Genomic DNA, 23,734 nt, shown 5'->3' on the forward strand with positions numbered 1-23,734 from the left:
GTAATTGATTATTGTACACTCATTCAACTTGAACGCATAGAAATTCACAGACACTCAGATATCTCGCTTTCACCCAAAGTGTAATTTCCCTTTAAGGACCCTCGCGTCAGACGTTTTATTGCTGACGTCATGACGCATAAGCCTGTCTGGAACTTTCTGCTCGACCGCCATTTTCTTTTTCGCACTCGGATGAATAAGGTAGGTTGGAAGTTTTGTTTTTTAATTAATATACTCAAATATGCAACTTTTGGACGTTTGTTTTAGTTGTTTATGAGTTAATGAATGTTGTTTGTGAACATGAATACTAACAAAATCGCAATTAACCACATTTTTAAACGTACGTTTGCAAACTAGCATTACTGAATAGTTCTATGCAAGTTAACGTTAAACATGATGTTATCTTTAACTTAACTCGTTTGTTTTATAAAAATGTGTTCAGTTTGGATCTTGGGACTTGTGTAACAGTTATTAAATAGTTTAAAAAAGGATAACCGTCTGTGCCGCGTGAGAAATTGGAAATGCTTTGGGCGGGAAGTGCTCGGGGAGCGGGACAAAATGCTCGAATTTGAATTCCTGCAGTACAATATTTGAGTTTTATTTTTTGTCTGTTCTTTTATTTGTCTTTGAAACGTTAGCTCTGACTTATTCATCGACTTTTTTCGCCCAAAATGATGCTGAAAGTCTGTGATAAACGCCATTGGGTGCATCTCAATCAGTTCATTAAGTTAACCAGGGCACTGATCAGGGAGTCAGCCCATTAACGTTACCTGATTCCCTGATCTGTGGCCTGTGCTTAACGCTAGCTTAATTTGCCTAGCTCGAGGTGTTTCATGCAGGAAAACAAATCGGGGTTTTCTTTAAAATTATGATTTTTTTTTGTAGAAAATAGTAGTATTTCAGAACTAATTAATTACTTGACCTTGAAGTTAAATACTAATGATACAACATTTTTCTCTCCTTATGACTGAAAGCTTTTTCAAGTTTGACGATTGAGGACGACACTTTGCTATAACATTACATGGTAAGTATTTTCTATTAATTTAAGTAATTTCTAATTTCTTCTATTGATAATAGATAATATGAATTACTAATGTTGGACATGTTTGAGTAAATTCCATCTAACGTTGTCTAATGCTATTGACTTGCATTTTATCCTAATTAAGAATTTTGAACTAAAACTAAAAGAATTAAGAACTAAAATTGGCATCAAATACCCTTATGACATCCCGAATGCATGTGCCTTTTTTGATTCTCAGAAATAACTTTTTTTAGTTTATACAGTGTAAACCAATTTTGAAGCTAAAAATGATTATGATGTGACATGTATTGTGCATGTAAAAGGTGCACAAGTACTGGCTGATTTAAAGGGAATAGTTCACTTTGAAATTAATTTTTGGTGTGTTTTAGCTTACCTCAAGGCAGGGCATCCAAGATGTCTTTGTTTCCACAGTATTTTCAATTTTGATATTTTTCGGTCAAACCGTTGTCTATCAGTCATATAATGCAGGTCTATGGTCACCACCTCAAAGAGCATGCAATGCAATGGAAGATTATTTCGATATATCTAAATATGTTTAGTGAAAGGTAAAACTTCTGAAATCTCTGTGTAAACAATGAGTGACGTTGACTTGCAAGCGATCACTTCCGGCGCGTGCGCAGACCGAAGCGCCCATGCCGTCAGTTCAGTTTGACATGGCTGTGTTACACGAGGTAAAAACGATATAAATACTGTTCGTTTTCTCACACAAACCGCTTGTTTCGTTTCTTAGGCCATCAATGTGTACTTACATTTATGAGTCATTCAATCATCTTTAATTTTTGACTTATTAAAGATTCTAAAAAAACCTAAAAAAAAATTCTGTTTTGAACGGTAACGTAGACATCAGTGTTTATATCTGAATAATGATTTTTTTTATACTTCTGTGATGTATATACTTTGTCCAGTCATTAATACAACCTTTTATAGTTTTGTAAATTAAGTTTTGTTTATATTTTCTTGTCCTTTGCTATCCTTGGGGAAATCTGATTCTCCATTACAGATTACTCCGAATTTTAAAAATAAGAAAAATAATCACAAATGCTTTTTCACAGACTGAAAACATTCACACGGAAAGAAGAGTGTCCTGAAGGCCCTCATCGTTTTCCTGGGGAAAAATCCGGTAACTCTTTAAAATAATGGTCCGTAGTTAACAAGTAGCTATGCAGGAAGTAATAGGTAGCACTGCATTAACACCGAACTTAATACTATTAACTAATATGGAAGCAATATTAACTAAGCATTAAGTAATAGGTAATTTAGTACAAAGGTAGTTCCTTGGTAGGTATTTGATTATTACTAAAGAAATATATCCTCATTGAGAACTACTACTCTTGCCAGGATGGACGCATGTTCTCTGTTTATTTAAAACTTAAACATAAAATAATACTAATAAAGACAGTTTTTAAAAATAAACCTTAAATAATTAGGAAGTGATGCTGACACTCTCATGATTGGATTAGTTCACTATTATGAGCTCTATTGAATGTCAGTCACATATATCTCAGACTCCAAAGACCTATAACTTTATGTTACAGTAGCTGTCTGAGGAGGACTTCTCTTTAGGACATGAATATAAACATTGATGTTCACTTGTCAAAAACAGTTTGCATCTTTAATGAAGAAATTGGCTGCATTTATGTTACGATAAGCGCAAAACCACATCTTCCAGATTACAGTGTTTGTTAGAATATTAGTGCCTCACAGAACCTGTACAGTATGTGTCAAATATAAAATTAAATAACTTGTATCATTTGTGAAAAACCTGTTAACTCATCAATAACTACTTAAGCGTTACCTTGTCATCCCGCAGGAACTACTAGTGATGTGGCCCATTATTTTAAAGTGAAAAACATGTTAACTCCTAACTAACTACAAGCGTTACCTTGTCATCCCACAATGTTTACACAAGTTATTTAATTTTATATTTGACACATACTGTACAGGTTCTGTGAGGCACTAATATTCTAACAAACGCTGTAATCTGGAAGATGTGGTTTTGCGCTTATTGTAACATAAATGCAGCCAATTTCTTCATTAAAGATACAAATTGTTTTTGACAAGTGAACATCAATGTTTATATTCATGTCCTAAAGAGAAGTCCTCCTCAGGCAGCTACTGTAACATAGTTATAATAGTGAACTAATCCAATCATGAGAGTGTCAGCATCACTTCCTAGTTATTTAAGGTTTATTTTTTAAAAACTGTCTTTATTAGTATTATTTTATGTTTAAGTTTTAAATAAACAGAGAACATGCGTCCATCCTGGCAAGAGTAGTGGTCACAATCTCAACCTAGCTAATGTATTTGGGGGGATGTATAAACTTCATAAACTGGTTTCCACAAAGAACCCATTTGAGGCACATGCTTCTGAAATGTTATGACCATGTTAAGAGTATAAAACCCCCACAATTGTTCACTTTTTAGACATGTTACTTTTGTGATTTAGTAATTAATTGATTATTAATTCTTAGTTCGCAAGTAGTTCTCAATGAGGATATATTTCTTTAGTAACGATCAAATACCTACCAAGGAACTACCTTTGTACTAAATTACCTATTACTTACTGCTTAGTTAATATTGCTTCCATATTAGTTAATAGTATTAACTTCGGTGTTAAAGGGTTAGTTCACCCAAAAATGAAAATTCTGTCAGTATTTACTCACCCTCATGTTGTTCCAACCCCGTAAGACCTTCGTTCATCATCGGAACACAAATTAAGATATTTAAGATATTAAGATCGCTCCTGCATACAGTCCATAGGCTTCTTGAGGGACTGGCTCTTGCTGTCCTCGAAAAGTCATAAAAGACATCGTTAAAATAGTCCAAGTGACTACAGTGGCTCAATCTTAAGTTTATCAAACGACGAGAACACTTTTGTGCGCAAAAAAACAACAAAAATAACGACTTTATTTCAACTATTCGTTTATTTCTCCCTCTGCGCGAGTCAGGTTACTAGTTTAATAGCGTAAGTTTCTGTCATTGTACGTCACACGCATCACACACACATGACCAGCGTCAGCCAATAGTGAGCCTACGTGTGACGAAGCTCTACGTAATCACACTACGTTAACTGACTACAGGCTCATGGAGAAGGAAGTGAATAGTTGAAATAAAGTCGTTATTTTTGTTGTTTTTTTGAGCACAAAAGTGTTCTCGTCGTTTGATAAACCTTAGATTGAGCCCCTGTAGTCACTTGGACTATTTTAACGATGTCTTTAATGACTTTTCAGGGACAGCAAGAGCCAGTCCCTCAAGAAGCCTATGGACTGTATGCAGGAGTGATCTTAATATCTTAAATATCTTAATTTGTGTTCCGAAGATGAACGAAGGTCTTGCGGGGTTGGAACAACATGAGGTTGAGTAAATACTGACAGAATTTTCATTTTTGGGTGAACTAACCCTTTAATGCAGTACTACTTATTACTTCCTGCATAGCTACTTGTTAACTACGGACCATTATTTTAAAGTGTTAACGAAAATCCTCAAGACCTTATCAAGGAGTACCTTGTGAGTTGAAATTCTGCATGTTCTATTTAGATTTTTCAGAAAGTTTAAATTTGTGTTTTGTAGTTATGACTGCAAGATGTTTATTTATTTTTTTATTTTTTTATGTACATTTCTTTAGGATAAGCAGCGAGACGATTGGGAGGGTGAGCTGGAGCAGTTCACCATGGCGGTGTATGTTATTCGGAAGGAGGGGGGAGAACATCACGAACCACCGGCTGACATAGGTGTCGTCATCGAGGGTGTTAAAGTTTTGAATGAACTGCCTTCGTTCACATCAGCTTGTGCCTTGCTTCTCGGGATGATATACATCATCAATCTGGCTTACCCAAAACCGCTTCGTTTTACTTTCGAGGTATTCCAGAAAGTTCTCTTGCAGCTTGAACAGCGAAAGATGTCACTAAAAGTTCAAAGTCTTTTCAGTAGACAACAGTGAACTTGCAGTAATGTTTGAATGTGCATATGTCTAGTCTGTGTTTGAAAGAATGTTGGATGTTTAATTTGTTTTCTTATGTTTGTAGACTATCCATTTGTACATTCATACGTCTAGTATGAATGTGTAGTTGTTTGTTTGAATCTGATTGATTCACTTTAAATTTAGGGCATTACCTGTAAAGCTCTTCTCATACAGTATGGTTCTATTTGAAAGATTAAAGGGAAAGTTCACCCAAAAATGGTTCAAGTTGTTCCAAACCTGCATGAGTTAGTTTCTTCTGCTGGACACAAAAGAAGATTTGTTGAAGAATGTTGGTGACCTGGCAATTGAAGGCACCCATTGACTTCCTGTATCTTTGGAAGTCAACAGTCAAACAATTCAGAAGTCAACTGTCTGGTTACCAACATTCTTCAAAACATCTTCTTTTGTGTCCAGCAGAAGAAACTAACTCATGCAGGTTTGGAGCAACTTGAACCATTTTTGGGTGAACTATCCCTTTAATTGTTTTTAGGTGGCTCATTTAAAGGGTTAGTTCACCCAAAAATGAAAATTAAGTCATTAATTACTCACCCCCATGCTGTACCAACCCTGTAAGACCTTCGTTCGTCTTCGGAACACAAATGAAGATATTTTTGATTAAATTTGAGAGCTGTATAACTACCAATCAATACGATTTCCACGACGCATGCGCGAGAATTGCGATCTCCTTCAACTACTTCAGTTCAGTTCACGCGCATGCGTCGTGGAAATCGTATTGAAGTGTCATTTCAGGCCAACAAGGAAGAAAAGGAATAGTAGAATAAAGTCGTTATTTTTGTTTGTTTTTTCGCACAAAAAGTATTCTCGTCGCTTGATAAACTTATAGTTGAGCCACTGTAGTCACATGGAATATTTAAACATTTTCTTCATTGACTTTCTGGGCCATCAAGAGCCAGTTCCGGCAGTCTATGTGGTAGTTATACAGCTCTCAAATTTAATCAAAAATATCTTCATTTGTGCTCCGAAGATGAACGAAGGGGTTGGTACAGCATGGGGGTGAGTAATTAATGACTTAATTTTCATTTTTGGGTGAACTAACCCTTTAAGGGCATAACCACTATGTTTTTATATTTATTTTTATAAATATGTTGGCTTATGCAGTTTTGAGCATAATTCAGTGCAAAGGCAACTTTGCAAAAAGACTGTTAATGGAACAAGTGTGTCAGTAAATGGAATTTCATTGGCACAACAAATGTTTGTAAAAAAAAATCTCAAAGTTTGTAATATGAAAAATACCGATGGTGTATAAAATGAATTAATGTTAATAAATATTTCTCCAGCAATTTGAGTCTTCTGTGATTGACCTGAAATTAAGTTGAGTTAACTTATTTTTTTTAGGTGTTACCAATTGAAGTAATTTTTTTAAGTTGATCCAACTGTAGGAAAAATTAATAAATTTAAGTTGGAATGCAGTGAAATTAAGTCAGACTAATGTAAATAATAGGATTGAATGAACTCAAATAATTTAAGTGTGATTGACCTAGTAAAATTAAGTTGAGAAAATGTAATAATTTAAGTTGAGAGAACTTAATTTTTTTAGGTGTTACCAATTGAAGTAATTTTTTTAAGTTGATCCAACTGTTCACTTTTTACAGTGTTCTTCAGTCTGAGAGGAAACAGCACAGGAGACATGAAGAACTGATACTTCACACAGTGTTTGAACACTTCAAGACAGTCTAATTCTGAATCACTGGTAAATCGCCGAAAACAAACTGATCCGACAAACCCGATGGAGTGCGTGTTGCCGTCTGTTGGCGTGGTGTGAATTGGCCTTTATGGACTGTTGGAGAATGTGTGCGACTGCAAATGTTTTTGTGCTGCTAAAGGCATGTCATGATTAATTCCAAATTAAAAAAATGGTCTATTGTAGTATAATGTTCTTGTAAAAAAGCCAACATACTGTATGAAGGCAATGGGTGACACTGTGAAACTGCTTCTTTCTAATGGGTTATTAGAGTGTAAATGTCTGTTATTCGGTAACACAGCTTCTTCTAATTCATGTTATGATTCTAATATATTGTGCAGATTAAAAAGTGAAATGCAATATGGTGCGGTATTTGCTTTCAGGTCCACAAAGTTAACAGCAACTGTAAAGATTACGGCATTATTCAAGAGAGGCATTTTGAAATCAAACACTACGCTACTGAACAAAAAGAGTTTGATTCCTTAGCTCAGGGCAATTGTTGAATCTTTAAATTGATTTGATTTTAAAAAAGGTAGTGAACAAGGAGGAGAGGCTGGTCGCTGGAGTCAAGATCAGTTTATTTTTTGATTTTACAGTCAATCATATAACTTGGACAAATGAAAAAGCAAAACAATATTCCCAGGAATCCTGCACATAATCTTCTGGTCAATACTGAAATGCTGCCAGCATGAAGACTCTGAGGGCCTGACCAGATAAACAGCAGTTTTTTCTGCATTTATTATGTTTCTGTGGAATAGATTAAGCATGGTAAAATGAGAAGATGCTTTCAGTATCAATACAAATTCAGTAATCAAAAAAAGCAGCCCTAAAGCTTTCAATTTTATTATTTCTACTATTTGTTTTACTTTTTAGCTAAGCAGGTTATAGATTGGTCATGATAAATAAATAAACATAAAAATAAATAACTAAGATATATATATATATATATATATATATATATATATATATATATATATGTGTGTGTGTATATGTGTGTGACAATGAGAAACAGAGGATAGAAAAATAAATATAAATTAATTTATATAAAATAAAAATTATATATATATATATATATATATATATATATATATATATATATATATATATAATAAGTTATATAAATAATAATATATATAATCATGGCCAATCTATAACCTCTAAACTGCTTAACTAAAAAGTAAACCAAATAGTAGAAATAAAATAATAAAATAATATAATAGAAAAAAAACAGGAATGTTTAAAAAAAATATGCATTTATTTATTTATTTATTTCCATTTTATTGAAAGATCCCATTGAAGAAGTTATTAGAAAAAACGGGATCAAGACCAAATTTGATCTAAATTTAGATTTAAAGCTGTTTCCTGCAGAAGCACTAAAGCTCAATGTGTAAATCTCATAAGCATAGGCTATAGTATCTGCTTGTATGAGAAAACGTGAGAAAAGAGTTTTGCAGAGCATTATGAGCGAGATATTGATCCCATATGCCACAAATGATTATCATGGATTATTGTCATGCATTCAAAACAGTTTAATAATCAGTTAAAAACCCTTGCAAATCATGTAAAAACCCTTGCAAAAACCCTTTCTCTGAGATGTGTGTGGGCATGTCATTTAGACACCCGTCTACATACACAGCTCACAGCCGAGCCGACAGCACCTCTGACTGCATGTTGATGGCAGACTCCAGGTGCGATTCCCTCCCTCTCTCCCAAACCAACTCACCATTACATAATACGTGCAATCAGCCAGAGGACAAACACCGGCCGGCAAGATTACACGGTTAAGGAAGCCCAACAAAAACAACAACTAGTTGGTTAGACACCAGAGCAGGAAATCAACCAGAAAACTGAAGCCAGCTGCAAGACGTTGACCAAGGGTCTCTCAAAGAACATACATCCAACAAAACTGTCAAACGGTGAGCTGAATGTATAGCGATTAACTTTAACATTTAAAAGTGAGAAGGATGTTGACAATAAATATAATTTTGTACCAAAAAGCACTGATAATTTTTTAAAATGACTGTTTTCCAAATACTAAGTGTTATTTATTAGTATTGCATTGCTAGCTTAGCAACCAATTGTCAACATTTATTAGTCTATTACTATTATACACTCTTAGAAGAAATGGTTCTATTTAGAACCAATATGGTTCCATCCCCGCTTCATATATGGAACTCCAAAATGGTTCTATATAGAACCATTTTTTGGGGGGTAAAAGGTTCTATTGGCCAAGTATGGAACCCCAGGGTTCTATATAGAACCCAAAGGAACCCTTTTTTAAGAGTGTATAGAACCTTTTAGGGGTTCCAAATACGTAGCGCTGATAGAACCTTTTAAGTTTCTATATAGAACCTTCTCTTCTAAGAGTGTAGTTAATGCTACTATTTATATATTTACATACAGAGATAATAAATTACATAAAAATATATAATTCACCTCATTAAAAACCCATTATACAATAAAGCAACAAAATCCTTCTCTGTGTATATATATATATATATATATAGACACACACAAGCTTGTGTCTCCTCCAGCACATCCCAAAGACTCTTTATGAATTTAAGTGTTGAAATTTATGTGTCTGATGAATCTTGACATTGTCATCCTGGAATATGGCCATTATTCCTACATGGCTGTTAAAGAAATATAAAGCTACACTCCATCAATAATGGTTAGAAGACCTGTTGCCAAACATATAACATAGAAACATAATATAACTAGACTATTAATAGTCACTATTAAGCATTCGCCTATTTAAATCCACACAGCGACTTTTTTTGGCCGGGCAGTGTAGATCAATGAATCAGCTATTCAATAGATCAATAAAGAATCAACAACACTAGTTCAGTTTGTAATTTGTTCAGTCAGACGTACTGCTCATGCACCTGTAATGAGACCTTCTCCATTCCTCCATTTAGATGCTTCTGTTGTTATTGTAAATGCAAAACAGGCGTTTCTGAATTGAAAATGAAGGCCGAACGGCGAGCAGTCGCAGAGGTCCTGCTCTCGCTGTGATGCGGGGTGCGTATTAACTAGCTGGCATGGCGCCCTTTCATTCCTCCACACAGATGAGAAGCGGTGCCAATCATCACCGTGCCTTTATCTTTTATTCACAGCTCAGAAAGACAGTGAGGGGGAGAGAGGAGAGTCTGGCCAGCTTTCAGGCTTAGCAAACACCAGATGTAAACAAAGCACCAGCCTCCTTTCAAACGATAGCAACCACAGCCGCCTCACCACATGATTTCTGCTCTGATTAGGAGAGCGTTTCATGCCGAAGCTGTATTTTAACCGTCAGCACCGGCCGTCGCCGCTCCAGTGTTTATGTAAACACCATTCTCCTTCAATTAAAGGGAAGATTATGTGATTCGCAGACACTGAATCGGCACAGAACATCTGCCGTAAAACGCCGCTTACTCCTCAAGGTATCATTAGAAAATCAGTTTTCTAAGTCAGATTAATCAGAACTGGGAAACCCCCCCCCCCCCCCCCTAAGCTGCTAAGCAAAAGATGGTAGGTTAACCAAGGTCATCGGACGGCATGGTATAAGGGTAAGTATCACGAAAACATGTCTGGGTCGTACAGTCTGCTGTGTATGATTTGCAACTACATCACATTATATAACTATAAATCCCACAATATGACTTTATATCCTACAATGTTATCTGATCTCAGTGGAAATGTTTGCATTTTTATACTTTATACTTACAGAGCGCCTAAAGGGACATGGCGGTGGGAAAAAAATATGAGATGATGCTTTTGCACTCTCTCGCAAATGTTTCGCATTCCCCCGAGAAACTTTGCGTTCGCTCGCAAAACGCTTTTCAGAGGGAGGGTAAAGTTTCTTGGGGGAATGCAAAGCATTTGTGAGAGGACAAAAAAGAAATGATTTTTTTCCCTTCATATTCATATTCTTTCCCCTTTTCTCCATGCATATTTCACTTTAAAATCAAGTCTTTTTAGGAGCATTATGGATTTTGCACTGTGGATTCATTTACATGTGTATATATGTACTATATATAGTACATTATATATATATATATATATATATATATATATATATATATATATATAGTACATTATATATATATATATATATATATATATATATATATATATATATGGATTTTGCACTGTGGATTCATTTACATGTGTATATATGTACTATATATAGTACATTATATATATATATATATATATATATATATATATATATATATATATATATATATATATATACACACACACACACATATATAAAAGGGCCGTCAAATGATTAATCAATGATTAAAAATGATTAAAAAAATTGTGTTTACATAATATACTGTATGTGAATATAAAATATTTTATAAATAAATAATATTTTTTTCTTATATATATATATATATATATATATATATATATATACACACACACACACACACATATATAAAAGGGCCGTCAAATGATTAATCGCACCCAAAAAAAATTTTTGTTTACATAATATACTGTATGTGAATATAAAATATTTTATAAATAAATAATATTTTTTTCTTATATATATATATATATATATATATATATATATACACACACACACGTATATATATATATATATATATATATATATATATATATATATATATATATATATACATACATGCATGTGTGTGTATTTATATATATATATATAAAATAATTATACACAGTGCACCCACATATATTATGTAAACACAAACTTTTATTTTGGATGTGATTAATCGTGATTAATCGTTTGACAGCCCCTCGACCCCTTCGCAAATTCTGTAATAACTAATAAGGCAATTAAAATATTGTTTGGCTTTAATGAGTTTTTACTAAGAACTGCAGATAAAAATGCTTAATTGTCATGAACACAATGTCACAATGCGCACAACCTTAATGCTTAAAAAAACAGATTTTATTTGAACTATAAAAAAAAAGAAAAAGAAAATCTATCTTTCTTTTTGTTTGGGGTGATATATGATCTGTGGTCAGGCTTCATGAGATTCACCCACACCTTTTTCTCTTGGACTGTATTGTCGAACCCCTAGAACCATCCCAAATCCCCCCACTCACGGGACGCAGTGCGGATCAGCCAGAAAACAGAGTTGGAAATTGCAGAGAGATTAAATGCTTTGGCAGACGGATGATGGAGACCGTGAGTGTGGCTGCTCTTTATCGTGGCCAACAGAGTACGACAGGGACATGGTGGGAGGGGAGCAGAAGGAGATCTGTGTGTGTGTGTGTGTGTGTTACAGTACCGCCAATACTTATCTTTCAGCTAATGAGTAAAGGAGAGAGAGAGGAAGAGCTGGCATTTTGTGCTCCTCTTCCTCAGGCTCCACGCAGAGAAAGTTCCATTGCCAGACTTTTGAAGATTAGGCCTAAGCGTAGTAGTCACATGCTTTGGCAAAGGCCGCATAAACAACAGGGAATTTGAGCAAAGCCAGCACACGCTTATCTAACTCAGAAAGATGGATTTGAGCCAGGGTAAAACTCAGATCTGGTGCGTACAGGGAACCAAACATCTCAGCGTGAAGGGTTGACGTCAGCGATGTGGCCGCTCGCTGAATTACATACGACTCTCGGGTGCCATTACCATGACCGGACTTCATGCAATGAAACTCAATGAGGACATAAGAAAGACATGTCATTTGCAGGAGACAAGCAGCTCCTGTGGGTACTCTTGGCCGTTTACACATGGCACTTATGAGAGAGAGTTATGGGACACTGGCCTTGACAGTCCTCTGCTTTTCAAACAGCTGACAGCTTAATCGAGTCAGCGAAGGACAGGGATGTGATACAGAACGAACGCTACATCTGAAGAAAATCACACTCATTTTATATTAATAGAAAGATATCAATATTAATAGAAAACAGTGAGGTGAATAGTGTAGTGAAAAGCAAGAATTTGTCATGTTTCATGCAACTCATAATTTAAAGTCGTTACATTAGAGTGACGCTAGCCTTTTCAAAAGGTAGTGACGTAAAAATGTAGTAAAAAAGTTGCTAGCAACAAAAAATTCAATTAATTTAAAGATGTGATTATTAAAGGCATAGGTAATTATTAAACACTCGTTTCGTGTTTTAGGCCATCAATGTGTACTAACATTTACAAGTCATTTAATCATGTTTAATTTTGACTTCTTTGTGCATGCTCTTTGAGGTGGACCCCATAGACCTCCATTATATGACTGATAGACACGAACGGTTTGACATAAAAATATCAAAGTTGAAAAAACTGTGAAACAAAGACACCTACATCTTGGATGCACTAGAGGCAAGCTAAAACATACCAAAAATTAATTTCAAAGTGAACTATCCCTTTAAAATATATCATATTATATTAATTAAAATTTCAAAATTAAATACTTTTGACAGCATTCAAATTAAAATGATAATTTTACAATGGATAAAACTAAATGTAACAGTTTAAAAGGCTGATTAACCCAAGCTTACAGCTAAATATTTAACTATAAATAAGATTCACAATGCTTAGACGGAGATTAAAATTGAATTATTTTTTAATCTGATCCAAACGAATTTAAAATGAATCAGTTTTCATTGCTATGTACATATAAGAAAGGGGATAGTTTAGAAAAGTGCATCTGAATATTTTTAAAGGTTAGCTGTTAAACATGCGCCATACAATTGACAAGAAACATTGAACTCTGCTCACTGAAATAGATTATGTAAAGTAGTGAGTCATTGACAATTCATACACGTCTATTTGAAATGTTTATCACTGCATAATGCATCTTAACATGCTATTTAAAAAAAAAAAAAAAGACAGACAGCATGAAAACAGCCACAGTACTTCAGAAATGCATTAAGCAGTTTAAATATGACAAGATATTAAACAAACTAGTGGGAATTAAGACAAATGCAAGGACACGCACACACACACACCCTAACCCTACCCATCACATCCAAGTGCCTAACCTGAACCCTTACCCTAAACCTACCCTTAACCCTCTGGGGTCTAATTAGTTTCTGGGGTCCTTGAGATGTCCTGACATTTGTACTTTTTTCAGTTGCTTATAAACATATTAATGGCACAGGTGAAATTACACTATATTTAGCACAATCAGGGCTACCATAATATGTGAGCAACATGTATGTATACTGTATGTTTGTATTTTTGAGAGAATATTGTTTATGCGTGGTTATTGCAAAAACTAAAAATGAAAGTTTCTGAAATAAGGCCACAAAACACGTAAGAAATATGCGTCCACATTACTTTTGACATGTATATACATACATGTATAAAATCTAAATATAAATGAAAGTCAAAAACCCATTTTTAGCCATACCTGGAAACAAATCCTGGTCAAATGGGTTATATGAGCCATTTTGTAGAATTGGTTCAATGTTAGAGTTGAAAACATCTTGAAAAGAAAATTCTTTTTCCATATAAAGTATTATTTTTAAAGTAGGCCAATACATTTTATCATACATATTTCAAAATAAAGATTCATTATGATATGTGCATTGGATAACAGTTGATTAGTTGTTGTTTTTTTGACAAAACATACTATATATTTAACATATAATTATAACCTTCTCCCTAAAACAAGTTCTGACCCTCAAATAGGCCTTTATACGGGTCTCAGAAAGTGAAAACCGGACAAAATGTCCTCACTCAGTCTAAATCTCACAAAGATTGTAAGCACACACACAGCATTTACAAATGAAAATAAAAATTTCTGAACCATACTGTGGAAATTGTGTTGCATAAAGCAGGTAAAGTGATAAAGCAGCTTCCCAACAGTGCTGGGAAATAAACTGCGTCTCCACTAGAGTAAACATCTCCAGGCTTCAACAAATGTTTGGCCAGAGTTGCATTAAAATTCAACGTGCTGAGGTTTAATACCAGAGGCTACTGCCGGTTTTTATTTGGTTCATAAGTCACTATGTTCAACCTCAGGAAAACACAAATACTCTAAACAGCATGTGACCTGATAATAATTCCTAAACTTACATAGGATGATCACTTTCAATATAACATACAAGAAAGAAACATCATATTAATCAGTTTGGTCACCATCAGTGTAAACAGAAGAACTGGAGTTCATGTGAGACCAGATCAAATAAGGTTACTTCAGCTGACAATCCCTCAGTTACAAAACATACTGATGCAGAACTGTCGTCTTTCTATAAACTCACTGTCATTCTGTACAGCACTTTGCTTGCAGACTTCATTTCTGCCAACATTTTCTGATGAGACATCATTTTTTTTATCCTCCATGGCTTCTTTTCTATCAGATTTCTCAGCATCAGCTCATAAAAAAAGAGAGAGAGAGAGAGTGAACTGTGACATCTTAGGACACAGAGTCTTAGAAACTGCTGTGTAAAAGCAAGCAAACAAACAATCAAAACAGAGAATGAACCTCATTGGTTCTTGCGGAAGCTCAAAAGTGCTGTGACACAGGAATGAACCTCATTGGTTCTTATATACGTGTATATATAGGACAGGGCTCCAGACTAACTTTTTTTACTAGGAGCGCTGTTGCCCCTGACTGAAAATTTTAGGAGCGCAAGCAGAAAATGTAGGGGCACACCTTAAATCAGCTTGCAATGCAATTATTCAAATTTCCCCCAAAATAACTGTAATACTGACAAATTATTTAATAATAAATAGATTTAACATTATGATATGCTATTTTATTTTAAGTTCACATGGCTCTAGACTCAAAGTTGAGGGCAGCATCATCTCAAATGAGAACTCACAGAGAGTTCTACTAAAAAAAAAAATTCTGGTAGCACTGGTGCTGACAATAAATCACTAAGCTTAATTTAGGGTGTAGATGAAATTAACTTTAGTTAATATAATGTATAATGTCTTAATATTAATTAATAAAAGTAGTGAAAATATATGTATATGGATTGTGGAGTGAAAATAGCCAATAAACATCCTACTGTTTACAAATGGTAACTTTAGCCTATTATTATTATTATTTAAGTGTTTAAATAAGAGTTTTCCAACATCTTAAAATTTTTCGTTTTGGGACAATCTTTAAAGGATGAACAAAAAATATGTTGGTAATCACATAAAAAATAGAAAAAAAAATAAAACATTTATATATGATATTATTGAAGTGCTTGGAAAAGATGTGTAGTAGGCTACTTGTAAGCATTTGACTATTTCTTACACATTATCATATTTATGGTTAGAGTTACTGTAACTTACTACATTAACCTAAATCCATGGCTGATTTGTGGACTGAAAGCCTAGTGTTTTTCCTGGTTTCCACGTCAGCGCCGTTTGATCTAATAACAGAACTGTGCGCCGAATCGGAGTGTTTCTCACTGGATCTCGTGGTGTTGATGTTATTAATTCTGAGGCGAATTCAATGGATTTCTTCACTGGATTTCCTAGTAACAGTGTTGCGTGAGCGAGATCGGCCCGCGACTGGCAAGTTCGGGGCTTTATTTTACTGTCATTGGTTCGGATCGCTGCTGCTGCTCCACGGTCCTAATCATATATGAGTGCCGTATTTTCGTTCCACTTTCATTTTGTTTGCATTCGCTGCTAGGTAACGACTAACGAGTCAATAGATCGCTGATTGCTCAGACGCACATCAGGTTGTGATATTTGTCTCCGTCTCCTTCCCACAGACGTTTAATCGCGCTATTCTTGTCCCGGATTCATTGACGCGTCCCTTCCACGCATTACCATGCGTTTAACGTGTGGCAAATTTACTGGTCGCACATGTGCGACTGGATGTAAAATTCAGTCGCACACTCTCAAATTTTGGTCGCAAAATGCGACCATTTGGTCTAGGGGTGTAACGGTACACAAAAAACACGGTTCGGTACGTACCTCGGTTTTAAAGTCACGGTTCGGTACGTTTTCGATACAGCAAAAAGAAAGAAATGCCAGAGAAATTTCCTATTTGTTTAAAGAAAAAATATTTTTAAATAAGTGTGAGTTTTCCTAGATCTTGAAACTTTCAGGTTTATAAATAGGGGTCATCTTTGAAGGATGAACAAATAATGTTTTGGTCATCACATTAAAAATAACATTTAAATATATATTTATTTATATAATATTTGAATTTTGAAGTGCTGGAAAAAGATGTGTGAAGTACTTGAAAGCATTTCACCATTCCAGCCAAACTGGTTACAGTTAGTGTTACTATATTAAATCCATGGTGAATGTTGCTGGTCTGTGGACGTAAAGTACTAGTTCATTCACGGCACAATGTTTCTCCTGGTTTCCATGACAGCGCTGTTTGATCTAATAGAGATCTACGGTTAATAACGGAGAAATGTGAATGCATCTCACTAGATCTCGCAGCGATGTTATTACCTCAGTGGCGAATTCAAATGTTTTCTTTACCGGATCTCTTAACGCTGTGTGGTAACAGTGTTGCTTGATCGAGATCGGCTCGCGTTGCACAGATGTTGCTGGTCCGAACCGATAAACGATCCGTGAAGCACATAACGAGGAGCGCAGTTTCATTCTGCTTTCATTACCCTTGCCATTTAGATGTTGCGCAACGTTGTGTTGGTCGCGTCAGCACGAATTTTGCCGGCAAGAAAAATGGTCCAAGCAATTGTTCGGTTTGTATGCGTACCGAACCGGAAGCCTCGAACCGAAACGGTTCAATACGAATACATGTACCGTTACACCCCTAATTTGGTCGCAGTCTGGAGCCCTGTAGGACATCAGTAACACACTACACCGAGAGGGACTCAAATCCTGCAGTGCCAGGCGTGTCCCCCTGCTTAAGCCAGTACATGTCCAGGCTCGTCTGAAGTTTGCCATAGAGCATATGGTTGATCCAGAAGAGGATTTGGAGAATATCATGTGGTCAAAATAGAACTTTGAATAGAACAAAATAGAACTGACCCAAATGTGTATACAGTATATAATATACACATATACAGTGGGGTCTTTTTTTTGCAGGAATACATAGAAATGTAACAAAATACACATACTGACAAAAGACTAAAACAAAACAAAAAAATTAAATAAGGATAGAAGATGAAAAAAAGGTAGAGAAAGTCTTGGAAAGTCACGTGTTGAGTGTTTTAAGGTATTCAGTAATTTACTGAAGAGTCAAAAAATATACAAAATTGGTGTGCACATCCCAAACACCCAAATTGGGCTCAGGTGCAGGACAACTGAATGAAGTAAACAAAAATAAAGAAGTGTGAAGTCCGCACACTGAAAAGGTACTGCTCCAAAAATGCATTAAAAAAGCAACGTTGACCCTCAGGTCTTCATTCAGTAATTTAACATCTTTTACCTTTTCTCTCCCTTTCCCCTCACTATCTTCTCTCAACCTCATTGGTTCTTGCAAATCAAGAGAACATGCTTGAGCTTCTCTTTACCACAACTGATGTATGAGTTGATGAATGTTTATATGTGAATAAAAGCCTAAATTCAATCCGTTCATCATACAAAGTGATCGTGTTTCTTCAGAAAATTTGGACTAAAAACCCGCTCAATTCATACGAAGTAGTTTTATGATCTATGAACGTTTTGATGCGTCAAAGTGCCAGTTACTGTCATTCGGCTAACGTCTCTATTGACACCGCCTTTATGTTTCCAACCAAATTGACTATAAAACAGAGAAAATTACGCACACAGTAGAGTAGATGCAAAAACTTTATGATTCTCGCTGGGATTTAACGATTCGTGAGGCGTTTACCACCATGTGCGGGTGGAGTTGGACAATTGAGCTGTTATTAGAGCGCCTCTGTAGCAACAACAAGCAGAGGTGCTGCTATTCATTTCACAACATACATCAATATTACTGAAACATGGCCGGCAGACAAGAACTGATAACTCAGAGGAGTTATGAAGACCCCGAAGGAATATGTCTGTTTCATTACTGAGCTAAATGTGATGCCGAAACAGACTTTGCTGAATCAGTGCACATCTCTCAAGCTGCGTGTCACACACACACACACACAGTTCCTGAGGCCTTGAGTTAACCGCAGTCTCTCAATAACTCTCCAGTTGCTAGCCACACTCATGCTCTCCTGCTCTCTCATTGGTGGAGACGGTGAGCCGAGAGCAAATATGATTGGAGGAGAACATTGATGATTTCAGCAAGAAAATGAACTGAATTACAACACGGAGGAGAAAGAATGAGAGGAAAGAAGAAGTGGTTGGACTGTGTCCCATGTGTTGTTGTGAAGTGAGAGCGCCGTGATTCTGTCGGGCCACAGCAGAATCAGGTCGGATTCATTTGTTTTAAAAGACACTGCAATGAGTCGGAGGTCAGCGGAACAACTCTCACTTCAAATCACTGACCTTGAGATCTCATTAACAACACACACACACACACACACACGCACGCAAAGAACAAGGGATAGATTTAGCTCTGTGATCTGACACTCATGATAAATACATTTCAACAGAATAAATAAAAATCAATCAAGCACTTACCTATAAAGATCACAATTTCTAAAAATATTTTTTCATCATCATTTTTTTGGAGGATAACCCCTTGAGATGCAACATCTCATTTTCGAGGGGGTCCTCAAGATAACACCAAACATTTACAGACATACTAAAGCTCTTCCACACAACCAACACCCCAAACTGTCCCAACTCTGTCCAAAGCATATCACATAAACAATATACTATGACATTAAGATAGCCTATATTACAGGAGAAACCCATAATTGACGAAACCACAAAAACAAACAAATATAACCTACATATACATACAAATACTAAAATACATACCTATATACACATATGCACACAAACACATGTACACATCCCCGCACACATGCTCTCATGCACATATATTTCTAAGGGCATTAATGAAAAAAATGAGAAGAAAAAAAAAAGTGCATTAGTGAAGGAAAAAACAAAAAACAAACAAAATAAATAAATAAATAAAGCAAATTAAAACACAACATATACTAGGAAAACATATACATTGGTCACAAGATTGCAAGTAAGTTAAAAGGGCTGACTTAAAGAGTAAGGTAAGCTGTTCCAATCAGAGGGGGCTTTGAATTTGAAAGCACGTCTTCCAATTTCTTTAGATATATTTGGGACAGAAAAAAAAGAGATCATCAAGGTGTCTCAGGCCATAAGTTGACCTATATAGAACTAAATGTTGCTTCAAATAAAAAGGATAATTAAAAAATATACATTTATAAACAAATTAAAACCAGTGTAGCTGACGTCTAGCCTTTGGTGATAAAAGATTCAATTGTTGGTACATATGACAATGATGGGTTAGAAACGGACATCTCAACACAAATCGACAGAGACAATACAAAATCATCTCAACACAAATCGATGGAAACCAAAATGTTAATGTTTGACTACAAAGTTTAAATTCATTTCTTCATTCAATTATATTAAAATTTCTTACATTTTTATAATGATACAAAAGATTTCTATTTCAATTAATTGCTGAACGTTCTATTCAAAGAATCCTGAAAAAAGCATCATGGTTATTACCACAAAAATACAGCATTTTCACTATAATCTCCAAAAGCAAACTTTTGTACATCAACCAATATCTAGCACTACTTCATGTGTTGATAGGGGTCATCTAACTAATGTGCAGTGGCCAGTTCTACCCTCACAAGACATCTGCTGCTGCTGGCAGGGACCAGTGGACAGAAACGGGGCACATCTGTGCAGACTTCCACCACCGGCACTAGGCGACAAGGTCACGGGGGAGCACGTGTTTATGAAGCATTTGCCGCTTAAAAGCTGTGAGCTACGGGCAACATGAGGAGTTCAAAACAGATAGACAGCATGGCCTTTAATGGCTCATATGGGTGGACTCTTGGTTCAGATGGTGGTCTGGGCTCCTGGCGCTTTTTCCTGGGGCGATCCGTGGATTTTCACACGTTCCACTCCAACGCCTCCCATCTACCACTCAGTCTGCGCTGGCACAGGGCAGCTGGCATGAAAAAGTCACCCTCACATCCCATCAGCCGCCACATAGAGTCAGCAGGCATCATGCTGGCATGACTATGCACAATCTGGACTGGGAGCAATCAAGATTGCGAGAAATGGAAAGGAAAACTGGACTAGTTCTTGTAATACCAAAAAAAAAAAAAAAAATGGATTTAAAACATTGTTCACCATGGATTTATTGAACAGAGACTGTTGTTGAACAGAGACTCTTGATTTGCAGAATCAGAACGGTGCAGCTCAGCAGAAGCAGCATTAAGATTCAGTTCAATAGTTCATTCCTTCAAAACTGCAGAGAAGGCCGATGTTTGACCTGAGCCGTGATCCACAAATCCATTTGAAATTCCCGTCATGTTCGGGCTCAGGTGGGACATCTGTTTGCTTCCAGAAAGTGAGCCAGGATAAAACCATCCAAGCATACGGCACCGGAGAGGAAAGTGCTGCAGATGACTGCCTCATATTAATTAGTTTCAGAATTGTTTGTATAGAAATGTCTGTGATAATTTTAGGAGGTAATTGTGATAGTATGGTACATTGCCACAATGAGCTTGAGATTGAAACCTCTCATTCTGGGGGGGGGGGGGGGGGGCACATCTCTATTCAAGTCCTGATCATAGCGAAACTCTCTAAGAACAGACATCAGTCCTGAGAAACAGCCTTGAGCGTTTATTTCGATGAGGTGACAAAGGAACTATGGAAGATTCATTTGAAGGAATTGTTGCTGATGGTTCTGGACTTTCATGGTACTGCGGTCCATTGTCTACTCCTTTAAATTACTCCCTATTTGAACACGTCACATTGTGTGACAGTTGCAATCGTGCACTTCTGCCGAAGAGAGAAGAAATTATGAACATTGTTCTGCTTTGAAAGCTTATGATTATCAGAAATAACAGGCCACTGAATGAGAGAGAGTGAGCAGCACTCAGGTAGAATGAATGACTTTCTGAATCAGTCTTTTATTTCCATTCTCCTGCCTGCAGTCTGATCATCTCAACCACTAGGTGCAGAAGTTTCATAGGCCCAAACTCTTAACGTCACGTTCACAGTCCTCAACTTTTGGTTTTCAACTAATCTGATCCTATATTGTATGCAATACATACAACCGCTCAGTGCAATACATATAATACACAGTATGTTGTGTAAATCTATCCATCCAACCATCTCTATCCTAATGGTGCGTTCACACCGGACACGAATAGCGTGTCAGGCGCGAATGATTTCAATGTTAAGTCAATGCAAAGATGCTTTACGCACGAATGAGGCGTTGAGCACGGCGCGGAAGATGCAAATACACCTCATTCGTGCGTCAATTTCATGCAAATGGCGCGAACTGAGCGCCTGGCGCAATTAAGCGCATTACATGCAAATTATTTAGTTAGTGCTATTTGTGCATTCACGCATTAGACGGGAATTTTTTTTCATACATTTCACGAATTTTTCGGGTCTGCTGCCCGAGTTGAAAAATTTGAACTTTGCCGTCAATTCGCGCCGCGTAAACCAATCAGGAGCCTGCTGCTTGCTCACATGGTTAAGGATCTGGATGCTTCAATAAATTATTTTGTAATATGACTAAATGCCTGGTGTGGTTGTAATGCACAACAAAGCCAATATTTTATCACTCAAATTTTTTTCAATATACGAGACATGTTCATTTTATATTGAATGTTATTTATTCCATATCTAGATTATATGAAATATTTTTATGATGTAAAGACACCAACATATGTGCATAAGTTCGTGTCTGGACGTGAGAGAGAATAACTTTTGGAGGCTGGCTCTACTTATCATCAAAACATGACAGATTAGATGGATGAGGGCGAGGGTGATCCTCGCTCCGATGCGGGACAACAGGTCATCAAACTGGGCGCGGGACAGGCGGAAGTACCGCTGACAGCGGCCGTCATCCAGCGCAGCTCCTGGAGCGAGCAAATGGTGGAACTCGCCAAACAGTTCGCCTCTGAAGGGTCCGGTGGACAATACAGAGAGGTGACTCTCTCGATGAATGCTCGGTCGACATAAAAAAGATGGCCGCCAACAAGTTTCACTCTTGACGCGCAAGTTAACACAAAGTGGTCAAGCGTCAAACTAGACGCGGTAGACGTGAATTCGCGTCCGGTGTGAACACACAGTAATGAAAATGTCTGTCTTCCCACTGTCTTCCTCCATCTGGACACAACAGATGGTGGATGAACACAAGATGGGGACGTTAACAAGCGGTCATCTTCTCGATATCACTGTCTAAGTTGAAGTCCAAAGCTATGTCAATATTCAAAGTCCATTTCACTTTTCAATCCAAAATCAATCCAATCCATCCATCCAGTTATATTGGATAATGGCTAAAGACATGTTTTGGTGTGCGGACACATTCCAGACAGCAGCTCTAAGGGGCTTTTTTTCTGTCATATATTTGGCTCTGTCCTGTCTTTCTTAAGCCACTGGTAAACATCCGACCACATGGCTGACCAGCCAAAGCAGTAAGAGGTTTATCTCATCAGTCGACGTGCGAGATGAATCCAGTAGCAACACCCGTGTGGGCTAGGCGAGCAGCACAGACAAAGGATTACATAGTTGCCATTATTTTTGATTTACAAACTAATGCGACATCTCTGGGTTTATCTTCGATTTATTGTGGGTGTCTATACTGGCCTGCAAGTGTCAGAGATTACGGCAGTATACAGTAGCAGTATTAGCCACAACATTTGGACTGTTTGTCAAGGTGATGACTTTTAAAGACAATGTCTTGCTGTGTGTCCTCAAAGTCATTGCGTGTCTAATTGTATATCATGCTGTTGGTCTGACAGTTGCCTAGTGGTCTGCCATTGTACATTCGCAGGACTGTCAATCACTAAATCACGACACAAACCCTGATATAAAGCGATACACAAGCGATAAACAAGCCTCCAATAAAGTATTGGAAGAAACACTGAGAAAACATGAACGTCTAAATCAAAACGCATTTATTTATTTTTACACATTTTTGTCTCAATTATAGCAAATCTTAAACATCAGGAGACTGAAGTGATCCTTAAATGGATAGTTTACTGAAAAATGAAATGAAAATTCTGCCATCATTTACCTCAAGCTGTTTCAAACCTAAATGAATATATTTCTTTTGCTGAAAGATGTTTTGCA

At 36.4% G+C, this 23,734-nt stretch overlaps 3 long non-coding RNA genes across 3 annotated transcripts in view; 2 read left to right on the forward strand and 1 right to left on the reverse strand.

Moving 5' to 3' along the window:
- The first annotated feature begins 107 nt into the window (after nucleotides 1-107).
- Nucleotides 108-2,182, forward strand: LOC120483320 (uncharacterized). Its single transcript, XR_005623585.2, has 3 exons — nucleotides 108-198; nucleotides 972-1,021; nucleotides 2,092-2,182. It is a non-coding gene; the product is annotated as an uncharacterized LOC120483320 (long non-coding RNA).
- Nucleotides 2,183-4,407: 2,225 nt separating this feature from the next.
- Nucleotides 4,408-4,864, forward strand: LOC120483321 (uncharacterized). The gene is made up of 2 exons (XR_005623586.2): nucleotides 4,408-4,546; nucleotides 4,665-4,864. It is a non-coding gene; the product is annotated as an uncharacterized LOC120483321 (long non-coding RNA).
- Nucleotides 4,865-7,263: 2,399 nt separating this feature from the next.
- LOC148977044 (uncharacterized) overlaps nucleotides 7,264-23,734 on the reverse strand; it is a 65,462-nt gene continuing 48,991 nt past the window's right edge. The window contains exon 3 of the long non-coding RNA XR_016145783.1: nucleotides 7,264-7,449. This is a non-coding gene — a long non-coding RNA (uncharacterized LOC148977044). The remainder of the gene's footprint in view (nucleotides 7,450-23,734) is intronic.

This window comes from Pimephales promelas, chromosome 12 (genome assembly GCF_988280905.1).
Source record: "Pimephales promelas chromosome 12, fPimPro1.hap1.1, whole genome shotgun sequence".
Taxonomy (NCBI): domain Eukaryota; kingdom Metazoa; phylum Chordata; class Actinopteri; order Cypriniformes; family Leuciscidae; genus Pimephales; species Pimephales promelas.